Genomic DNA, 22410 nt, shown 5'->3' on the forward strand with positions numbered 1-22410 from the left:
ATTTGTTTTGATTATTTTTACATGTCAACAACTTCCTACTCCTTTTCACCCCCCCTTCCTATTGGGGATGAACTTGGACTTAAAGGGCATTGGGAGTGTCACTATTCACCTCAGCAACCTGGAAGACTGTGGCTTAGACCCTAATGTCTATAGTTTTTTATTATTTTTACATGCCACTACCTTCCCACACCCTTGTCACCCCACCCGCTCCTTTCGGAGCTGAACTTGGACTTAACCCTTAATGTCGGATTGATTCTCAGGAGTAGTAATAACAGGTTTGGGGTGGTGGACGGATTGATCCTGTAGTTAAACAATATTATGTGCCATTGATTTGGAAAGAATCGGGCGGGAAAGAGCTGCCAATACTTCCGTAGCCCATAAATTCACTTATGGCAGCTTTTATACTGACTAAGATCACGAGTGTGGCCATCTCAGGACTTTAGTAGTGCTTCTGACTTGAAGGGAAATGTTCTTCACCTCTCTCTCACATGGCGTCTTTTTGTAAATTTGCTCGTAAATATACCACGGGGTTGCTGTTGATTTTTGTACTTATCTTTTATGATAGTATGTTGGTTGTAAATGTAATTTTACAAAGAAAATTGCAAAGAAATATTAGAAAAATATATAAAAATAAAAATAAAAGTTGCTGAATCTTCGTTCTTGGTAAATTTACTTAAATATTTTTCAACAAATATACTAAGAATTTGTGACTGCTTTTATTTCTTATCTGTTTTGATATTGTGTGAGCAGTAATTATAATTTTACAAAATAAAGTAAATTAGAAAAAACATATTAGTTGGTAGAATTTACGATTGTCTTGTAAAAGAGGCCCACAAGGGGTTGTAAATAGTCATTTTCAACTTCTCGTGAAAGGTAGGGAAAATGTTTCTGAATTTTTTTCTTTCACCATGTACATTTGCATATCTTTCTCTTTCCATTAAAGGGGAACTTATGGTTGCAATTTAGCTGTTCCATATGTAGTATTATTAATACAAACATCGAGCAACACATGTCAATGTGCAATTCGTTCTACCTTGGAATTGATATATTTTCATATATGTTAGCCGAAGGGGATTTTTTTTATTGATAATAATTTCGTCCTCTCGTGGGTTCGAACCAGCTCCCAACAGAAAGAGAAGAAAACACAATGGTTGTCAGGATAGGTTAAATGGGAACGCATTTCAAAACATATTTTACAGAGAGAGAGAGAGAGAGAGAGAGAGAGAGGATAAACGTGATTTGAATCTGTAGAGGTTTTGTAAGCTTTGCAGTTTCCTTTTTTTTTATTTCTATTATTATTGTTATTATTTTTTGGTTTAGACAATTTTTCCGATAAAAAAACTCAATGAACCTAATAAATAAGATTTACACAAAATACAAACTGTACGTAATATACATAATAAACCAAATAGGCACAGAAGTAACCACTGTCATTAATTAAATGAACGCAAGAAACAAAATGTTTCCAAAGACTAAAATTTATCTGTTTCACAAAATGTTACCTATGTACGGTTGCCGCCATGGAGGATTTCGGTACACTTCGGGGTGAGCGAAGAAGGATGGGGCCACTGGCAATTCCACACAGTAGCGGCTTATGCACCGGTGTCTACTAGACACGAAGCTCTTGGCAACGCTGTCTGGAGAACAGAAGTAAGTATATCTCAGTTTTACCAGACCACTGGGTTGATTAACAGCTCTTCTAGGGCTGGCAACGAAGGATTATATATTTTTAAGTAACTACTATGAGATTCAGGGTCTCTGTAACACGGTTTTTTGGACTTTGCTCCTTGTCAAAGCATCGGATGTAGCTGAAAGTTGACATATGTATATTTTACAACCACACACAAATTTTGTCAGCATTATCAATAACCTAAACCCGACAGTTTTGATTTTTATAGAGTAAAAATGATCTAGCCGACGCCATGGCCAATGATTTCGAGCCGAGAGTCGAAAAACATTCATTACGTAAGCAAGGTAAACAAACACCATTTGACTAAATGTTGCCCCGCCCATCCACCAGACAGAAATTCCATCGGCTCTGAAACCCAAAGACTTTATGAGTGGCGGAACGATACATAGATGTGGGTGGGGTATCAGTGCTAGCGTAGTAATACTACTGTAGCAGTAGTGCCGCAACAGTATAGCAGTAATATACATGAATTAAACGTTTAGGCCAACTGCTGGGATCCTTGAGGATCATTTAGCACTTCTTACAACTTGCTCGAGAAATTAGTTTTATAGCCAGAAGTTAAATTTTTTAATCCAACAATGCCCATGGTAGCCTTCAGTGTTATCCTGATTAATAACGAGGCGAAAGTGGGTGGAGCCTCATGAAGTCACCATTCTGACGATAATTATTGGTGAAGGTTTAAAGCCAATATACGGTACCGGCTATTTTTTTCAGTAAATAGGTAGATAGCCAATAAATAAAATTGCTTGACATTGGATATAGCAGTTGTCAAATCAGCTTGTCCACTATGTTTTTGATAATTACCAACTATTCCCTACATCTTGTCAATCTGCTTGTGACCTATAAAGTAGACTGTATTTCTTGGAAACTTATTTTGGGAGTTAGACTAATAGTCGAACAGTGTTTTTGTATTTATTAACATATTTTGTTGGTTTGTTCATTATGACAATTATCAGTGGAGAAGTTCCAGAGTTCATAAAGGTGTACTGCTTTGTTTGTATTTAAATTTGTGTCATTGTTGCCAGAGGTTTAGCCTTCGTTACGTATAGCCAATCATCCATCGAGAAAGAGGGAAGAAATGATGTCATAAGTTTACGTAACGAGTGCGTTCGAAACCTTTTCTCTGAGTAGTTGGCCCGTCTTCAAAAAAGGTAAATTTTACATTATAAGTACCAAATTTATTCACCTACGTAGTGCAGAATACCTCCAAAAATTTATGTGTGGATATAATAATGTATTCTGAATAAGCGCTATATTTATGAAATGCATAGATAAAAAGTTATTGCGAAAAAACCGTGTTACAGAGGCCCTGAATCTCATAGTATTAACCAATTGGCTACTAAGCAACGGGACCTACTGCTTGTTGTGGGATCCGAACCACATCGAGAAATTAATTTCTATCGCCAGGAATAAATTCCTCTAGTTCCTTGTTGACAGAGCTGGGAATCGAACCCGGATAGCCTGGAGAATAAATGTCGCTGAACAATCAAAGCACGTTTACCGAATGAGAGTAATATTGACTGCGTAAATTTTTCTGTGAATAGAGTTTGAAACAATATACTCTTATGGTGAAAAGAATAGACATTTTCTATCGTAACTTAGCTTTATTTGTTTAGCATATTTCTCTCTCTCTCTCTCTCTCTCTCTCTCTCTCTCTCTCTCTCTCTGCATAACTTTTTTGGGGAATAACTGTAACCTCATTTTCCTGTGCTCGATTGAGATCTTTTGTTGAGTCATTCCTGTGATATAGTTGGGTCATTTCTGGCTCTTCCGTGACCGTGGAGTCCAAACAAAGGTTGCTCTATGGATTCGTCTTCTTTGAGGGTTACTTTGAAAAATTAACGAGGGTGACCCTAGCGAAAGTGTGGGCTAACTTCGCAAGGGGCCAAAATCCATGCTGAGCTGGTACTGCTTACTCTTGGCTCAATTTGGGTGTTTTAGATCTTCACGTTTCATACACCAAACACACTTTGTTTTGTCATGAAGAGGCCCACCCATTGACGAACGCTGACGCTTCGGTGAGTGAAGGACACCTGGATTATCATCATCATTATTTTGGTCTGACGCTTTTCTTGGCGTTTAATGGCTTTTTGAAGGATGTTGATGATACTGTTACATAACACGAATCATGCATACAATAACCAGCTGGCCCATTATTCCAGTCAGTTTCATTATGCACATTGCCACATTTATCAAGACCAGTCCAATTTTTGCTCTTCTCCTTTAAACTTTCCCATATAACAGTAGAGATAGTTTCAGTGTCATTACAATGTTCCCGCTTTTCAGAAAGCATTCATAGTCATTCATGTTTACTGCTAACTACAGGAAAACAGCTTCTAAGTGGTACTCATCTGCATTATCACATCACATCACTTACGAGGTGCAGCAGAGATGCATAATGGTACAAGGTGCAGACAGACCTGAAAGTAAAAACAAAGTGCAATCAGAAACAAAGATAGGATACCACATTGCAAAGGGTATTTTTAAATGATTCAGATGAAGTGCAGTGGAACCAATGGCGTGCAAAAAAGTACACCTGTACAAAAAAACACGTTCAGTTATTAGGTAACTGAGGCCGTGTAGGGCAGCCATCCTGGGTAACCTTGTCATAACAAGTTCAGATCATAAAATTGATGTCAAGTATGAATTACATGACCCCAAAAACCCCAGAAAGCTTATGCTGATCAATGCTGTAGCCCAAACCATAGTAAAAGTAATTTTTAAGATAGCCCCCAGCAGCCATTTTGGATTTTGGCTCTTTATGAAGTTAGCCCTCACTTTTGCGATGGTCACTCACTAATTTTTCAAAGTAACCCTCAAAGATGACAAATCCATAGAGAAACCTTTGTTTGGACTCCACGGTCACAGAAGTGCCAGAAATGACCCAACTAATATTTATGGCAAAATCCAGAGCTCTTTGCAGCTAAGCCCCACCCACTGCACACCAGTGATTGGCTAGCCCTCGAAAGGGGAAAGACGTCACACTAATTAACTGTCCATATGATTACCAGTACGGATTTCACTCCGTTCGGTCTTTTTGAGCTCCCTGCATGAATGATGATACCACAGATTTGAGTTCCTGGACTTGTGACATATACCATTGATATCTCCAATAAAAGATTTATTTAGTTATCATTAAAGGATCTTGAATTATTCTGTCTGTGAATCTTTTTTTTTTTTTTTTTTTTAACATGGCCAGTATAAATACCGTAGTGGGTATACCTGGACTTGCGATCTCTATACCAGTGCTACATATTTCAGTGTTCAGTGGTCTTCCACCAGAGTGGCGCTGCAAAGCCTTGCAGCCATCTTTAAAGGTCTGGTAACCCCCAAATTGAACAGGGCTTAGTGTTAATGTGAACTTTTTTCATCGTTAATGTTTAGTAATGAGTAAGTGTTTAGTGAATGTTTAATTTAGGGGTAATGTTTTGGGAATATTAGTGAATGTTTAGTGTGTAAATATTTTGAAAATGTTTAGTGAGCATTTAGGGTTAAGTGAGTGTTTGTGAATGTTATTCAGTGAATATTTAGTGAGGGTTTAGTGAATAACTTGTGAATGTTAGTGTTTAGTGAATGCTTAGTGTGTAAGTTCTTAGTTGGTGTTTAGGGCTTAGTGAAGTTTTAGTGCATGCTAGTGTTTAGTGACTGTTTAGTGAGTAAGTATTCAATGAATGCTTACAGTATAAGTACCCAGTGAATGTTTAATAAGTGTTTAGTCAGTGGTGAATGTTTTGTGAATGTTAGTGTTTAGTGAATGTTTAGTGTGTAAGCATCCAGTGAATGTTTACTGTTTTAGGGTTTACAGAATGTTATTGTTTAGTGACTGTTAGTGTATAAGTATTCAGTGAATGTTTAGTGAGTGTTTAGGTTTTAGGGAATGCTTTGTGAATGTTAGTGTTTAGTTTTTAGGGAATGCTTTGTGAATGTTAGTGTTTAGTGAATGTTTAATGCATATTCTGTGAATATGTAGTGTGTAAGTGTTCAGTGAATGTTTAGTGTGTTAATTTTGAGTGAGTGTTTAATGACTAATTAGTGAATGTTCATTGACGGTTTAGTGCTTAATGCGTGTTTAGGGTTTTAATGAGCATTTAGGGTTTTAGGGAGTATTTAGTGTTTAATGAGTGTTTAAGGTTTAGTGTATAATGAGTGCATAGTGAATGTTTAGTTCATAGTGAGTGCTTAGTGAATGCTTAGTGAGTGTTTAGTGTTAATAAATGTAGGATTCAGTTAGTGTTTATAGTATTTCCGGGTTTTTTTGTGTTTTCTAAGTGTTTAGTGTTTTAGAAGTGTTTAATGAGCGTTTAGTGTATAGTGAGTGCCTAGTGAGTGATGAGCATTCAGTGAGTGTCTAGTGTTATTGAGTGTGAGTGTATAGTAAGAGTGAGTGTTTAGTGAGTGTAAGTGTAGTGTGAATATTTGTGTTTAGTGAGTCTAAATGTATTATGAATGTTAGTGTTCAGTGACTGTATGCAAAGAAAAGTATTGTTATTTACAGGAATCATTATTGCTAGACACTACTTAAATCCAAGAGCAGATGCTTAAGCCTTGACCCTTAGACCAGCCTGTTTTTGTAAGGTAATATTTCTCTGTGAAATTGGGTAAAGTTACAATAATAATAATAATAATAATAATAATAATAATAATAATATAAAAATAAAAAATAATAATAGTAATAATAATAATAATAATAATAATAATAATAATAATAATAATAATACCAGCAACAACAACAACAACAACAACAACAATAATAATAATAATAATAATAATAATAATAATAATAAAGTATAGTACTATGAGCTTGGACCGAGACCTTTCAATATAGCCGCCCGAGGTCACACACTTAGCAGGGACATCGCTACTCGAGTGATTATCTCTTTATGCTAAATACACCAACATTATAAACGGTTCCACAATAAACACATAAATTGAAATTAAGCATAGACTTATGCAGACAGTTATTAAAGAATGAATTCTTCAGAATCCTGCATGTCAAATGTTAATAGCATTGTGATATTTGGCCTACACGTTAATATCTTATATTTTGAGGCAATGGCATAGCATAGGCATGCGCGTCAATTTCTTATATTCTAATCCAATAAGATGGCATAGGACTACACATCAGTTTCCTATATTTTGAGTCAATGGCATAGCATAGACATACGAGTCAATTTCATATATTTTGATGCAATGAGATGGCATAGGACTACTCATCAATTTCCTATATTTTGAGGCAATGGCGGGGCATAGGCCTACGCGTCAATTTCTTACATTTTGAGGCAATGACCGGTCATAGACCTTCACGTCAATTTCTTACTGCTAGTAGTTTTCAAGCAGTATCTGTTAGAAATAGCTTAGCTTTTAATTAATATAGTAGCTTCAACTGCATGATATATAATGTACACATATCAGCACCTGTATATACACATACATGTATACATGCGTCGATGGTCATAATAACTGTAAAGCCACTTATGCCAAAAAAAATATAAAATTAGAATTTGTTGGCATGTAGCCGATGGCACACAAAGACCGATCATAAGGCTGTCTCAACCTCACGCACAACTATATTCAAATTCAAATTCAAATTCAAATTCTTTATTTCAGCTGTAGAGCCATATACAAACTATAGAACTGCTCTCAATGAATTGCATAGTAAAATATATTTACGAAAAGGTTAACATTAAGGCTGCTGTAGCATTTCGAATGAAAATAAAGGTTATGGTAGGAAGGCATCATAAGATACATAATGATATAGAAAAAATAAATAAATGATAGCTGAAAAAGACATGTATGATATATCCAAATCAGTCTGCGAGTAGCCCATGATCATTTGATTTGGGAGGCATTCTCATAGATTAAATCTATTGGACAAAAAGATACGCAGTGTCAGTAAATCTCTCTCTCTCTCTCTCTCTCTCTCTCTCTCTCTCTCTCTCTCTCTCTCTCTGTTGTTAAAAGAATATTCTAGCATAGACTTTATTCATACGATCTCGATTACTTTTAATGAAAACAAATGACTAAATTCAGTTAACAATAGTAGGCAGATAATTCTTTACACTAGTATTTCGTGAATAGGTCTACATTTATTCTGCAACATTAGGTCACCAAATAAAAAGTGTTCGAAAACAGCAACAACAAAACAAGAATAACCACAATACAACAAGAACCGCAATACAACAAGAACCACAATACAACGGCTGAAAATGAGGTAGAATTATAATCCAAACGTCATCAGCTGCATAAATTAACAAAAAGACATAGGACTAATATTATACGTCTACGTCATCTTTTATGATCTGATTATTTCCAAAGGAGATAATGTCTTAGGAAAATTCTCAGCAAATTATATCCTGTATGACTTCCAGCCTATCATACTATAACTTTAAGTTAAACAGGCATACTCTGGTTTTGTAGAACGCAGTCACTGCATATCATCCCACCCAATGTGTAAGCGATTGCAATGAAATCGATTTTATGACTACTAAAATGTGGTCAAGTTTCCTAAAATCAATATGAAATACCAGTCTACATAGCCCTGGAGAAGTCTGTGTTTAAATTTAGAATGGCGAACACGACTAACGATTTCAGACAGTAATCATCATTGTCCTGTAATTTAACTGAACCGATTCGAACGCAGGCATTTTCTGTCATCTCCGTTTTCAGGTGAACCTCACTTACGATAAATAATTTCGCAGCATCGCTGAACACTCTTGATTTTTTTTTTTTTTTTTTTTTTTTAGGGAGATGAAATTTACGATTTATTCAAGGGATAATATAAAGTTTCCTGTTGATAATCAGCAGCACATAACTTATTCGGTAAATCAACCATTGCAAAATTAATAAAGATGAAAAGAAGCACTGAAAAGAATCACAGATTAACCAACATTTCGAAGCCATTGCCTGCGAATCAGCTTCAAGGAAATGGTCGCTACGTACGAAGTGGACGGGACTTAGCTGTAAAATGCGGTGTTCGTGCTACTATCGAATTAGTTTCTTGAGGCATTCCATCGTCATAATGACATTGTTGTCTTTAAGGCTAACACTAAATTTAGGGAACGAATCCATGCGATGATAATATATTGCTGATGACATAGTGTTTCTGATGCCAATCAATCTAGCCATCTATCTATCTAGTTTTGTCCTTCGTTTACTACAGGGATAAATCACTGCTGTCTTGTTTATGTTTGTGGTTGTCAGAGGCTTCGAAATCTAAATCACCTTGAGCACCCATTTCGTAGTATTGCCTTTTTCATTGATGCCTTTACATATTACTGCGAGGAAGACAGTTTCTGACTAACAGAAACATAATTTAAGATATAAGAAAAAATTAATATTTGACAATGATCGTAGAAACAATAAAATTAACAATAATTCAACTAACCAAGTTAATTTTAATAAAATGTTTTGCTTGCCTACAATTGAATGTTGATCTAATTTTGGTAACAATCACTTAAACGCACGATCTATTTCTGCACCAGATACGACGAGTAAAATATCTGCACGGAGTCGAGGATCGGTCACGTTACATGTAACTAACTCTCAAAGACAGATTTACCTTGTTACGCTACGGGATAGCTAACTGGATAAATGGCAGGTTCGCCAGCGAGAAATATTTAGAAAAAATACAGGAGCTGATGTTTCCAGAGCACATTGTATATGGTATATTAACAACTGTACTGTTCACCAAGCCAATATCGTAAAATGGTGCTTTTAAGAACAAAGAGATATCGACATTTTAGTGTGGCCGAGTATGGCTTCCTCAACCCAATGGAAAATACGTGGCCATGTATTGTGATGCCTGGGATTCACAAGGAGAGTGGAAATCATTGCAGCTTATGCAACATGCTACAACAGAGTGGGAAGTATTGCGATGAGGCCTGGAACTGTTTATAACTGTTTCCTTATCTGTGCCCAAAGGTTTCAGAGTGTAACCTATAATCTAGGTCTAGAGCTTGCTGATAATCACGGTGATTGGAACAAGCACTGATTTATACTATCATTTCCACTTGGTTTCGAATATTTTTCTTTTGTCCTCTTCCAAACTAATGACATTTTCATGAAAAAATTTCTTGTTTTTGCATTGCATATATATCATATATATATATATATATATATATATAATATATATATATATATATATATATATATATATATGTATATATATATATATGTATATATATATATATATATATATATATATATATATATATATGTATATATATATATATATATATATATATATATATATATATATAATATATATATATATATATATATATATCTGATATATATATATATATATATATATATATATCATATATATATATGTGTGTGTGTGTGTGTGTGTGTGTATGTATGTATGCATGTGTGTGTGTGTTTGTATAAGAATGCTGACTATGTATTAGACTTGTGTTAAGAATTGAAAAATGCAGTTTATTAATTTACCTCATTGCACTGATTTGTAACCTTAAATGATATTTCTATCTATCTGACTCTGTGGCAAGATCGAATGAATACAATTTGTTTATTTACTAGGTGCGCTCTATAAGGAAGACTTTAATTGAAGGGTTGGTTAAAATGAAAAGAATCTTAGAAATAACGGTGTAAACCTGTCTTCCTTACGGTAATGTGAAATGAAAGTATCGCAAAGAGATGTGAAAGTCTCAACTATGAAGTTGGTCCAGCTCAATTCACCCCCGAAGCCTCTTACAACCACAAATGTGACAGTGGTGATATACTCTTGTCGTGATGAAGGCAGTGATTAGATAATTTGGAACGGTATTGCATCATCAATGTATTGTTTTCCATCGCATGGATTACTTCCCTCTATTTGATATCAATATGACACCAATATCAATAGAAATGTATACACAAAGAAACTGATGTAATAGTAACAAGAATTAACTGTTAGAGGAATGACTTATCGCAAGGGGTTAACAGAGAAAAGGAAGAAATAAATACACTTACTCCAAAAAAATTATGCACAGAGAGAGAGAGAGATGACGACGAGAGAGAGAGAGAGAGAGAGAGTGGGAGAGAGAGAGAGGCGGAAAAAAAAACATTGCCATATCCAGATAGGTAGGTTTTATTACTTTAGGTACGGAAATAGTGTTTCAACATTTAGTGCAGTATGCGTTATGCACAGAAAAAGTTATTCCAACATTCAAGCACCTTTGCAATGTATAACGTCAGCATCTAAAAATAGTATGTTTTCATCATCTCTGAAACATTTGAATTCTGTTTTTGTTCTAGTTTTTGTTTATGATATCGGATTTTGTATCAATACTTCTACCGCATTCTTTTTTTTTAAACATAGTAATATGAGATAGTACCTGAGGGCGTATAGTAGTTTTACAAAATATGGTAAGATTAAAAGTACTCGTCTCGTTCATTAAAACCAAGCATGAGATCGCAAGATGTATTATATATATATATATATATATAGTATATATATATTATATATATATATTATATCTATATATATATATATACATACATATATATATATACATGCATACATATATAAATACATACATATATATATATATATATATTTATTTATATTATTTATATATATATATATATATATATATCTTATATAATATATATATATATAAAATACATCTTGCGATCTCATGCTTGGTTTTTAATGAAACGAGACGAGTACTTTTAATCTTACCATATTGTATAAAACTACTATGCGCACTCAGGTACTATCTCATATTACTATGTCTTAAAAAAAAAGAATGCGGTAGAATTATTGATACAAAATCCGATATCATAAACAAAAACTAGAACAAAAACAGAATTCAAATGTTTCAGAGATGATGAAAACATACTACTTTTAGATTGACTAGATATACATACAGTATGCAACTCAAATATAGTAATTCTGCAAAAGATTTAAATTAATCATAAGGAAGACGGGACATTTCGCCAGAACCGCGCGCCGATTTTAAAGGATAATGTTAAGAAACCTCATTAAATTTACGGAAGGTTGTTGACATTTGAAAGATGTAAAATAAGTAGAGAGAGAAAAAAAAAAAAAACAGTTCAAACACTCCCGGTCCCCCCCCCCCCCCACCCCCCCAAAATAAAACTGTGATGACCGTTTCAGTAAGGCCAGTGATGATACTAGAGTCGGTCAGTGGTTCTTAAATTTTTTTTATTACCACGGCCCCTCCAAGAGAAAGTCCTCCCCTCCAGGCTCCTCTTGCATCTATGAGTAAAATTCCCTCCCAGATTTAAAGGAAAATAAAAAAGATAAAAAAAAAGAAAAAAAGAGAAGGGGTTTTGAGGGATAGGTAGGGAAGTAAACGATTATAAAACATAGTAAGGCCAACGAGCCTAACCAGAGGAGTAAACTCAATGAAACTAACGTTAAAAGCCGACACTTTTGTATTAGTTCTTCACTCTTGTTAAGAGAATGACGAATATAATTAGAGAATTCTTTATTTTTCCCTAGGGCTCGTGCTTACCCCCAGTTTAAGAACCTCTGTACTAGACGAAATGCTGTTGACGATTGTGAATGGAACATCAGGAATACGATGGTGCATGGAGGGACGCCATTGGTCGTTCAAAATTGTAGTTTGCCGATGTGTCATCCGGAAAAAATAAACTTTGGTTAGAGTTTTATAGAAAAGATAAATACGTTTCAGGCTACGGATACTGCTGGTGTCAGTTATTGAAATTTTATAATTCCAGAAGAAGTCAGAATATCTGTTTCAGGATGTCACACCAAGTTTTAGTCTTTTATATTGCTTGTCTTGGTGGGGAGGAGTGGAAGAGATGAGAAGGATAGTAGACCATGGATATGGGATGATTTATTTTTGCACATAATATACTGGAGTTAATCGATAAAAGAAATGTTGTGGCCCTGTAACATAGCAGTTAAAATACCGCGGGAATACGAGGACGTTTTAGCTCTGGCCAGAATTCAATAATCAATTATCAAAAAAGGATATTTCCTTCGTAGTTAATCACGAAAGAAAGCCTCTAAGCCATTCTATGTGAATAATAATCGAGAAAATACTTTGTCATTCTCCAAACATTCGTTATCATCCTCGGATGGAAAAGATTATATAAGAAATTTTTCATCCATTCAATAACCACTTTTCACTGTCAATAACAAATTAAATAAACCAAATTCGTTATGACGATACATCACCTCCACGGGATGGGAAACACTATTGAAGATGAATATATGATGAATGGTTTCTTCCTTGGGCAATGAATTCGTTTCATGTTATGACATGACGATATATACATATTATCTTTAATGATCTTTTCTTCTCCTTCTCCACTATCAGTTAAAACACAGCGTTTATCTAACAACCAAGACCACATTCAACGGCTAAGGTCAGCGGAGGCCCATTGTGTTTCAAGGGAACTCCTCTGTAGTTACTTCCTCACCTAGGGATCGAATATGGTTGAGACAAGAGCGTTACTTCTTCCGATATATATATATATATGCATTAAGCTACAAATGTCATTTAATATCCAATTCGCTCTACCTCGGAGTTAATATATATTCATGTATGTTAACCGAAAGGGAATTTTTTAGTTAATAATAATTTCGTACTCTCTTGGACTCGAACCAGTGCATAGAGGAGAAATCAGGACTTTAGTGATGATCCGACCAGACTAACGTCGTGGAAATCCACAAGAGGACGCAATTATTATCAACTAAGAAATTCACCTTCTGTTAACATATGTGAAAATATATTAATTCCAGGGTAGTGCAAATTGGATATGAAAGGACATTTGTAGTTTAATGCATGTTATAGGAATCACGGTGATGTGATAAAAATTCACACACACACACACACATATATATATAATTATATATATATATATATATATATATATATATATATATATATATATATATATATATATATATTGAGAACAGACAGACAGATAGACAGAGAGAGGAAGACACACGCACGAGTAACGAACAATTTATTTTTTAAAAACCTTCAGAAGAAAAACAGCCAAGTTTTATAATTTTTGAACAGGAAAAGGCAGATAAAAATGAATAAGAAAACCGACATACATATTCATGGCTGGAAAGATAAGAAGAACAGATAGATCAAGGAAGAAACTGAACATCAAGAAAGATGTCAACAACCTTTAATTCTTCAAGGGAAGAAATCTGAAAAATGAATGTAAACGCCAAGGAAACAATCGATGTCTCTTCGCCATTAATAATCACCCTCATTTCATTCATTTCCATCATCATCGTCAGTCTTTCAAGCTAGGTATAAAAATAGCTCCGATAAAAGCCTCATCCCGGCTAAAGCTGAAAAACATGACATTGTGCTTGGAGAGGGGGAATGCGAGGAGGTAGGCAAGGCATCCCACTCATCCAGAAGAGCCAAGAGGAACTATATATTTGGATCGTTTGGGAGACAAAAATACTACTAAAAGGCCTGATATGGTTCTTCTTTGGGAGGCGTAGCAGCACAATAGCTCTCACAGGGCGCCAAGGCACTCAATGTTGGCTATTTTGCTGGCTAATGGTTGTTTGTTGTGGCTCCGGCCTTCGTGGGCGGGGCCTCTCAACCATCACTCACTGGCACCACCCACCAAAAGGAGGTATCGTCGTTGGGGACTGGGGAAGAACTGCTGAAGAGGCGGAGGAAAGAGGGAGCTCGAGAGAATACCGGGAATAGCAAAACATGAAAAGTGAACTGTTTTATGCTTTGGAAAGAGACACAGAGCACAGAACAGGGAAATTCTTTAAACAGATGAACTGAAAATAAAAGAATGGTGAAATGACAGAGATAAGAGCAAAAACACTGCTTAAAAAATCATCCAAAATTACCGAAAAGCAACGAGAAAAAAAGGGCACAAAAGAGCACGCGCACATTCTGTGGACTATTCGTTAGGCCATTCATTGGAAGACAAAGCCCAGAAAAACTGCCAACAAAGCAATACTAAAACAGTTAACAATTTTAACTATGCCACCGAACAGAACACAAAAAAGACGATACGCTGACAACTAAAGCAAAGCAAGAACAAACATGACAAGTTAAAAAAGCATATTGGGTTCAAAAGATCTAGAGCAATGTAAGATTTAATAGATTTTTAAATAATATGAAGAATAACACATTAGTTTGTTTAAATCACTTATAATACGTCATTTACAGGTAAAATGATGGTGACAAAAGGGCAGCCCTGTAAATGAAGCTCTGAAAAATAAGAAGTTGAATTTCATATTTTAAGATCAACACATATTTTTGGTGATTACTTTTAAATGAATATTTTGATGAGGGTGAAAAAAAATTAATGACAAGCTCCACTGAATGATATACTACACTACCAGGCAATGAAATTTAGTCTTTTATTGATGAATTAATGAATTAGATTTAATATGTGCAACACGCGCGCGCGCGCACACACACACACACACACACACACACACACATATCTATATATATATATATATATATATATATATATATATATATATATATATATATATATATATATAATACAAATAGGATATTAAAAAAAAACAGCATAGCATTATCTTTTTATTTTATTTTTAACTCCAGTAAAGATTGGTACTGATTGAAACCTTCTTCATCTTGTATTTTATTTTTTAGACTATTTAAGTTTTATGTTTTCACTTTTATAAGTGATATTAATACTGAGTCTTGTTTTAATATGTCTATCTTGTATATTTTACAGCCCTAAAGATGAGACTCAAAGTCTCGAAAATTTGGACAATAAAAAGATCATATATATTATACTATGCGTGTGTATGTATACACACATATGTATATATATACACACAGACACACACACGCACACACACAAACAAACTATATATGTATATCTATATATATATATATATATATATATATATATATATATATATATATATATATATATATATATATATATGTGTGTGTGTGTGTGTGTGTGTGTGTGTGTGTGTGTGTGTGTGTGTGTGCGTCCTGAATTTGTTGGTTTCGATGGTTCGCGGCCGTGAGCCGACAAATATTTTGGTCGACTAAAAAAAATCCCCTTTGGTTAACATATATGAAAATATATTAATTCCGAGGTAGAACTAATTAGATATTAAAGGACATTTGTAGCTCGGTGTATGCATATGAATCACGGTAATGTGATATGACTCATATGTATATATATATATATATATATATATATATATATATATATATATCTATATATATATATGTGTGTGTGTGTGTGTGTGTGTGTGTGTGTAAGCATTAAAATTTCTGGTACAAGTGTCAGAAATATTCTTTAATTACTTTCAAGTAATTGTTTTTTGAATGCGATCTATATACTATGTGAATTTCTTCTATAGTTCTAAAAACGAAATGATGAGCATCAAAGAGGTGTCACTAACAAAAACTAGTAATGAAATAAGAACGAAAATTGGAGATAAATAAGAATGGGCAAACCCAGAAAGAAAGAGAGTTGAATATAAAAGCAAAAACAAAAGCTAAACAAAAAGGTAAGCAGCCCATGGCACAAGAACTAAGAGGACGAACTAAAATGAGCCTGAGAACCAAGAGGGAGCACATTAAACTAAACTAAAAGGAACACGATATTGTTACATCATGTCTAACTCGAATCAACTCTTAGAGCGTTACTACCGGCACAAAGGCCCTAACACAATGGGGGTAAAGAGGCATTCAGTCGTATTAATTTAGTGTATAAAAGACTCCATAATGCCCCGTCAAGCAACCAGTTTCATACATTTCGGCCCCTCCGTGGACTTCCGATGTCTTGGGCCGTAAAGTCACCCGGATCCCCGTAAAATATGGGTCGCCCTTTCCTTTGACTATTGTTCACCCATAGCTTCGGAAGGGTAAAAACGCTGAGAATAACATTATGCATACGAAATGCTTTGGCAAATGATGGCAAATGGTCTCTATGCCTAGATACAGAGGAAATATTAGCTGCTCTTGCATTATAACAACTGGAAAGGGGGAGGAGCTCAAAGAGAGATTTATGGAAGGGAGAAAAGAGCCTATAGAGGGAAAATGAATATCCTAATTCTAATTCTCCTTGCCGTATAAGCACGTTTTTCTCTACACACACGCACACCCCTATATATATATATATATATATATATATATATATATATATATATATATATATATATATATATATATATATATATATATATATATATGAATGAGTGTGAATTTTTTGTATTTTTCAAAAATAGAAAAGGGATGATATTTAATATTTTTTTCATTACTAAAACATCCTTGTATATCTTGTATGGATATAGACAAAACAATAAAGGAACCTCGGTACAGCTAATATACACCGAAGGTGACCTAAATTGCTAACAGTGTTTTACTCCGCCGCCCCCCCCCCCCCACCTCTCTCTCTCGTTCTCTCTCTCGTCTCTTCTCTCTCTCTCTGTTATTGTGTATACTGCTCCGTCAGAGTTTATATCACGTTGTCACGGCTAAGACTAAGACTATATATTTACTGTTTCATTCGTAATCGTCGGTTTTGGTCACAAACTCCCTCTCTTGTTTGCATTCTTGCTCTTATCCCTCCCTCCCTCACCCTACCCCTCAAGTCGGAGAAGTCCTACAGGGGATCCGTGTGTTCTCAATTGTCTCTCGGAAACCAAAACACTAGGCCAACAGTATCAGTTGACTGTAATAAACAATCTGAAATTCGTCCTAAGAGCCTTCTTACCCAAGGCCCAAACTTGAAAGATTTCGAATAGGTGTCTCTCGCCTCTCGTACATTGCGTTGGGAGTCTCGGTCTGAGTATTTCTGGTTCTTTTTTTTTATGAAGCAAAACACTTCTGCTACGGCACACGTTTTTTTCTTCTTCACCCTCGAAACGACATCGGCACCAACGAGCGATAATGGCCGCTCGTTTGGTTTCACTTCCGGCCTCCAAAAAGGGCATTTCCTCAGTGATAAAAGGGCTTAACGTTCTTCGGAGCGACAAGACCTTTGTGTCCCTTTTCAACGGAGGATGAGGAAAAGAGAGACGCATATTCTATCCATAGAAGATGTTGTTGGCAGATCTTCCGTGAGAATACTATGGCGACCTTATATTCATGGGGAGAATAACAGACGGAGCTTCAACAAAAAGCTTCATTGTGTACATTGGGAACCTGACTATTTTTTGCCGATGTCGATTTCTTTAGATTTTCTTCTCGTTTGTTAACCCTTATTGTTATCAGAACAACTTTGGAAATGGTTCGTTTGTCCCTTTCTTTCGTAAAACGTTCTTTTCAGGCTTATTCGTTCATAATCTGTAATCTATAGCTTAAGAGTATGCGATTAAGAGAGAAAAAATGACATCAGCCGGAAAATCCGGAGAATTTCCACAAAGAAAGCGCTTATCATTTAAGAAAACAAGGTTTTACCCAAATAAAAGGGACATTCTTGTAAAGAAAACAAGGCAACGTCTTTGCATTAGTGAAATCTGAGTGTCTATTTTTTGTACCCTTGAAAAAGATGTTATTGCGACTAAATACTTTTTAGATGGCTAGAAGAAACACTTGAATATTAAGAAGGAAAAATAAAATAAAATCCATGAAAGTCGGCAGTCATTTTTTGGCAAATATCTATATATATTATCTCTTAAGTCTTACCTAAGTCTATCGGTCAATAGGATTATCGAAACTTCTGATTCTAAATGTAACTGGAGATTGACTTCCAAAAATCCATCGCATAACCTTCCTTTTTTCTTTTTTTTTTTTTTTTTTTTTTGGCGAGTAACAAGGTGACAAATATCTATTTTGAATCTTTACAATCAAAGCTTGGCGTTGTTATTACTAAAACTGTCATGGATACAAACAAAACTTTTACCCCTTCGTATTGCACCAATGAGTCCCAACAGATACTTCACAAGAATTCAGCTTGTTAGCGTTCACCTATGAAATTCTGTTATATCCTAGATATTCCCTGCAGTATGTTTTGACACTTGTTTTAAACTTATTCATTCTGTGCGGCATTCCTTTTCTCTGCCTCTTTTCCTGCTCCCACGGATTATGAGTATGAAAATTTGACTTTAACAAACATCCTTTCAAATGCACATCACAATAATATGACAGCAATGACCATCAGGACTTTTATCTTAATTTTTCTTTATTCCGTTAGCCTTTTCAAACTTCATGATTTCACTTTCCATTTGCGACGTGCTATTCAAAAGCCAACCAGTGAAATCCAGACTCTTCTCCTCCTCCCGCCTCCACCCCACCCCGGCCTGCCCCGTTATAACTGGCAAATCTTTTTCGTTCAATATTCAAAATCCAACATAATCTTCTCCCCTCCTACTCCGGGATTAGTCCTCTGAACCAAACTTAATGACTGATGATTGAAAACTTTTGGCTTGATTGTCAGGCTGATGATGCCTTTACCAAGGTGACTCTAATCCGATTGTGTCCGAATACTTGCTTGAACGATGACCTGGGCTTCACATAATTCCGGTCATATAAAAATTTTTTTGTACTTGTTTTCAGTGAATTCGCCCGATGACAAGTGCATGCCACCTAATGATTTTCTTTCTTTCTTTCTTTTTTATAATCGTCAGTAAATTTTCATCAACGTACTTGAGAGAGGATGAACTATCGTGTGGTTTAGAGACACCATCCAAATAAATGCGGATAAGTAGCCAATATTTTAATCAGCTTTTGATGAATGGATATTGTGATGGCTATTGTGAGCCTCCTTTCTTGGCAGTTACACCGACGCTCGCTACCTTTGTGGCCCAGTGCTGGGCTGTATTGTTGGACTAGGCGCCAGGGAAGTCCTGCCACTACTGCTTCTATATGGCCACGTAATAAAGCGGATCCTGGAGAATTGTCTCGATGCGCAGAGAAGAAAACGTAACGAAATTTCCTTAGATACGTTGTTAGCGATGCTGCAGAAAATCTATGCGATTCTGATGATGTGAATGGGTCGTTGAAAATCTTCAAACTTGAAGTGTTAGTGAAGAAACTGTACATTTGCCAGGTTAAAAATAGAGGCATGATTTCTCACCACGGAATCGCGTATACCGTAATATCTCGGCTTTCAGTATATCATACTTAGGTCGTGAAGACATGTCAAAAGGAAATGTACGTTAGGAAGTTGTATATTTGTGACCCTTTATATCTTTAGAAAGTTTAGATTTCATTATATAAAGAAAAAAAATTAAATCGTGAAAATTCCGTATTCTGGAAGTAATTGATTCCAAATGATGCACTGGAAGGATCTATAAGCATTATCCACTCACCCATCAAGCATCTTTTCTAACGCCTTTAAACAGTCGTTAAGGATGTTTCTGAATGAAGAAAATATTTTAAAGAGAAAAAGTGCATCCAATCTGTCTGTGTAAAAAGAAGTTTAAAAACTATTGTCGTACTTTAATAAATGCACATCCATGTCACAACACAACGCATCATGTTTATTTTGATTTTATATGCACTTTCGTCCGCTGAAAAAGACAAATAGGGAAAAAAATGAAAACAAGTAGCAACGATAATTACAAACAAGACATGAGTTCATATGATGAGACATTAGAGATTAGTTCTGATTCTACTCTTTCATCAAAATGGCCAGGTTCCATACAGCAGGACGAAAATCGGTATTATAAAAAATTAGGGCAGATTAAGACTTTTTGCGAATTTACTTTAGATGGCCCAGCTAAATTTCTTTTATTTTTAGTGGAACGGAATTGATGGTATTTATACACTTGGCAAAATTGTAAAAATGCTTATAACACATATTTTTAATATCACTTAGGCTTACCTAGCCCATGTAAATACGTTCAGAAATCTTTATCAATAAGCGTCTTTATATAAGATGCTTTCTTAACATTTCATTATTCAACTGAAACAGGTATGCTTACTTATTTATGTACAAATACACAAAAATCGTACCTGGAGATTTTGGTTCAATTTCTTTGGTTTTGGTATTTCTAACGTCTTTTGTTTGTTTGTTTCTCATTTGTGGGACTAGAACTTTCGGCTCAAGTGAGAAAGAGTAAGCTCACCAACGATTAAGACCCAGAGCAAAGACTTTCATTTAATTCTTTATTCATGCAATATATTTCTTTTTCTTTAAAAATTGTCCATTTCTCTCCAGGGATGTTAAGAAAATTCGAGATAATCTTGATAGCTGGGGTGGAGAAGATCCTGATGGTTTTTTCATTTTTGTTTGTTAAGAACATTTCTAGTGTGCTGACTCCCAAGGTAAGTGCTCTCCAAAGTTGCTGAAAAACTTATTTTTAAGCCACTATACGAGTATGTAGAATCTAAAGTATTATTTGCTGATAGTCAATATGCCTATAGGAAGCAGTAAGGTATCTGCAATGCTCTTTTAGACTTGACTTGCCATTTGCAAGTGAACCTTGATAGGGGTTTTGAGTGCAGAGTAATTCAAATAGATTTTAGTGCTGCTTTCGAATCAGTAAATCACAAGGCACGTCTTTATAAACTTCAGAATATTGGAGTGGTTAAATATGTCTTATGATTACTTCAAGATTTCCTTACAGGTAGGCAGCAGCGAGTTGCTGTGGATGGGATCTTTCATGAAACAAGACCTATTTTGTCTGGAGTTCTACAGGGTAGTGTTCTTGGTCCACCGTTACTTTTTAGTGTATACAAGTGATATGGTTGCTGTCCTGGAAAACAAGATTGTTCAGTATGTCGATGATGCAACACTTGTGGGTGCAACAAAGTGAATGGTGTAGTCGGCGGGGTATGAGGCTGAACTTTGCTGAATGAGTCTAAAGCTTTGACTCACATCTAAACATCTAGTGAAAATTTAAGCAAAGGCCTCATCTATTCGCAACAGTGATAAAATCGTATCAATCTGTTTTAGGTCGTTTATGCCTCCTCGCGGTGGTAGGTTTCCGTTCCCTAATAGTAGCAGTTATGACTTGGACCATCGACGGATGGTGTCTTGTTTATCACTTTCACATTCACAGTTGATCCCTGATCCCCTTTGCCTACCGAAAGCAACCAGATTCACTGAATATCAGCACCAACATGTAGTAAATAGACCTCGCTGTCGAACTCATGATGTCTTGCAATTGGAACTTCAGAAGTTCAAGCGAAGATGCAGTGCATTACTACCCTGATACTATTTTCCTTGAATTATAATTAATCTTTATCCACCAATTATTTTTTTTAATAAGTGGAATATGTTCTTTATGTATTTCACTTTATGTATTTCACTTTACGTCCTCTTCTTCCAGGATGTTTTAGATTGCAGACCGCCCCACTAAAGCGCCGCCCCTACCCCCACCCCCCACCTTTTTTCATTTTTGCATTTAATTCTAATGTAATATTTGAACACGAATTAAAATCAGGTTTCTCTCTGGATGCCTCATTCATATTTCTTTATATGAATAAATTTACGCCTCATCAAGTAATATCCTTAATCTTCCAGTATTCCATCTAACGTTGGTTTCTTTGGATAATTGCCTTTCATAACAGGCTCCCACAAAACGTCCAATAAGGCGTAGGTTAGTTCACTTTTACATTTGAAATATTAAAAGCAAAATTCAGGAAACGTCGCCATCTTGATAATACAACAGTGATTTCACGCTTATATAATCACCGAAGACTGCTGGTTCAGCAGTAAATTACTCGAGAAAATATATATACGATTTTATGATTCAGGATTTTGCAAAGATTACGTACCGTACATACACGTCAAACCCAGGAATTTCGGGACTAAAGGAAAATAAACAAGACATTAAATACTAT

The sequence above is a fragment of the Macrobrachium nipponense genome, chromosome 10 (assembly GCF_015104395.2).
Source record: "Macrobrachium nipponense isolate FS-2020 chromosome 10, ASM1510439v2, whole genome shotgun sequence".
NCBI classification, from domain to species: domain Eukaryota; kingdom Metazoa; phylum Arthropoda; class Malacostraca; order Decapoda; family Palaemonidae; genus Macrobrachium; species Macrobrachium nipponense.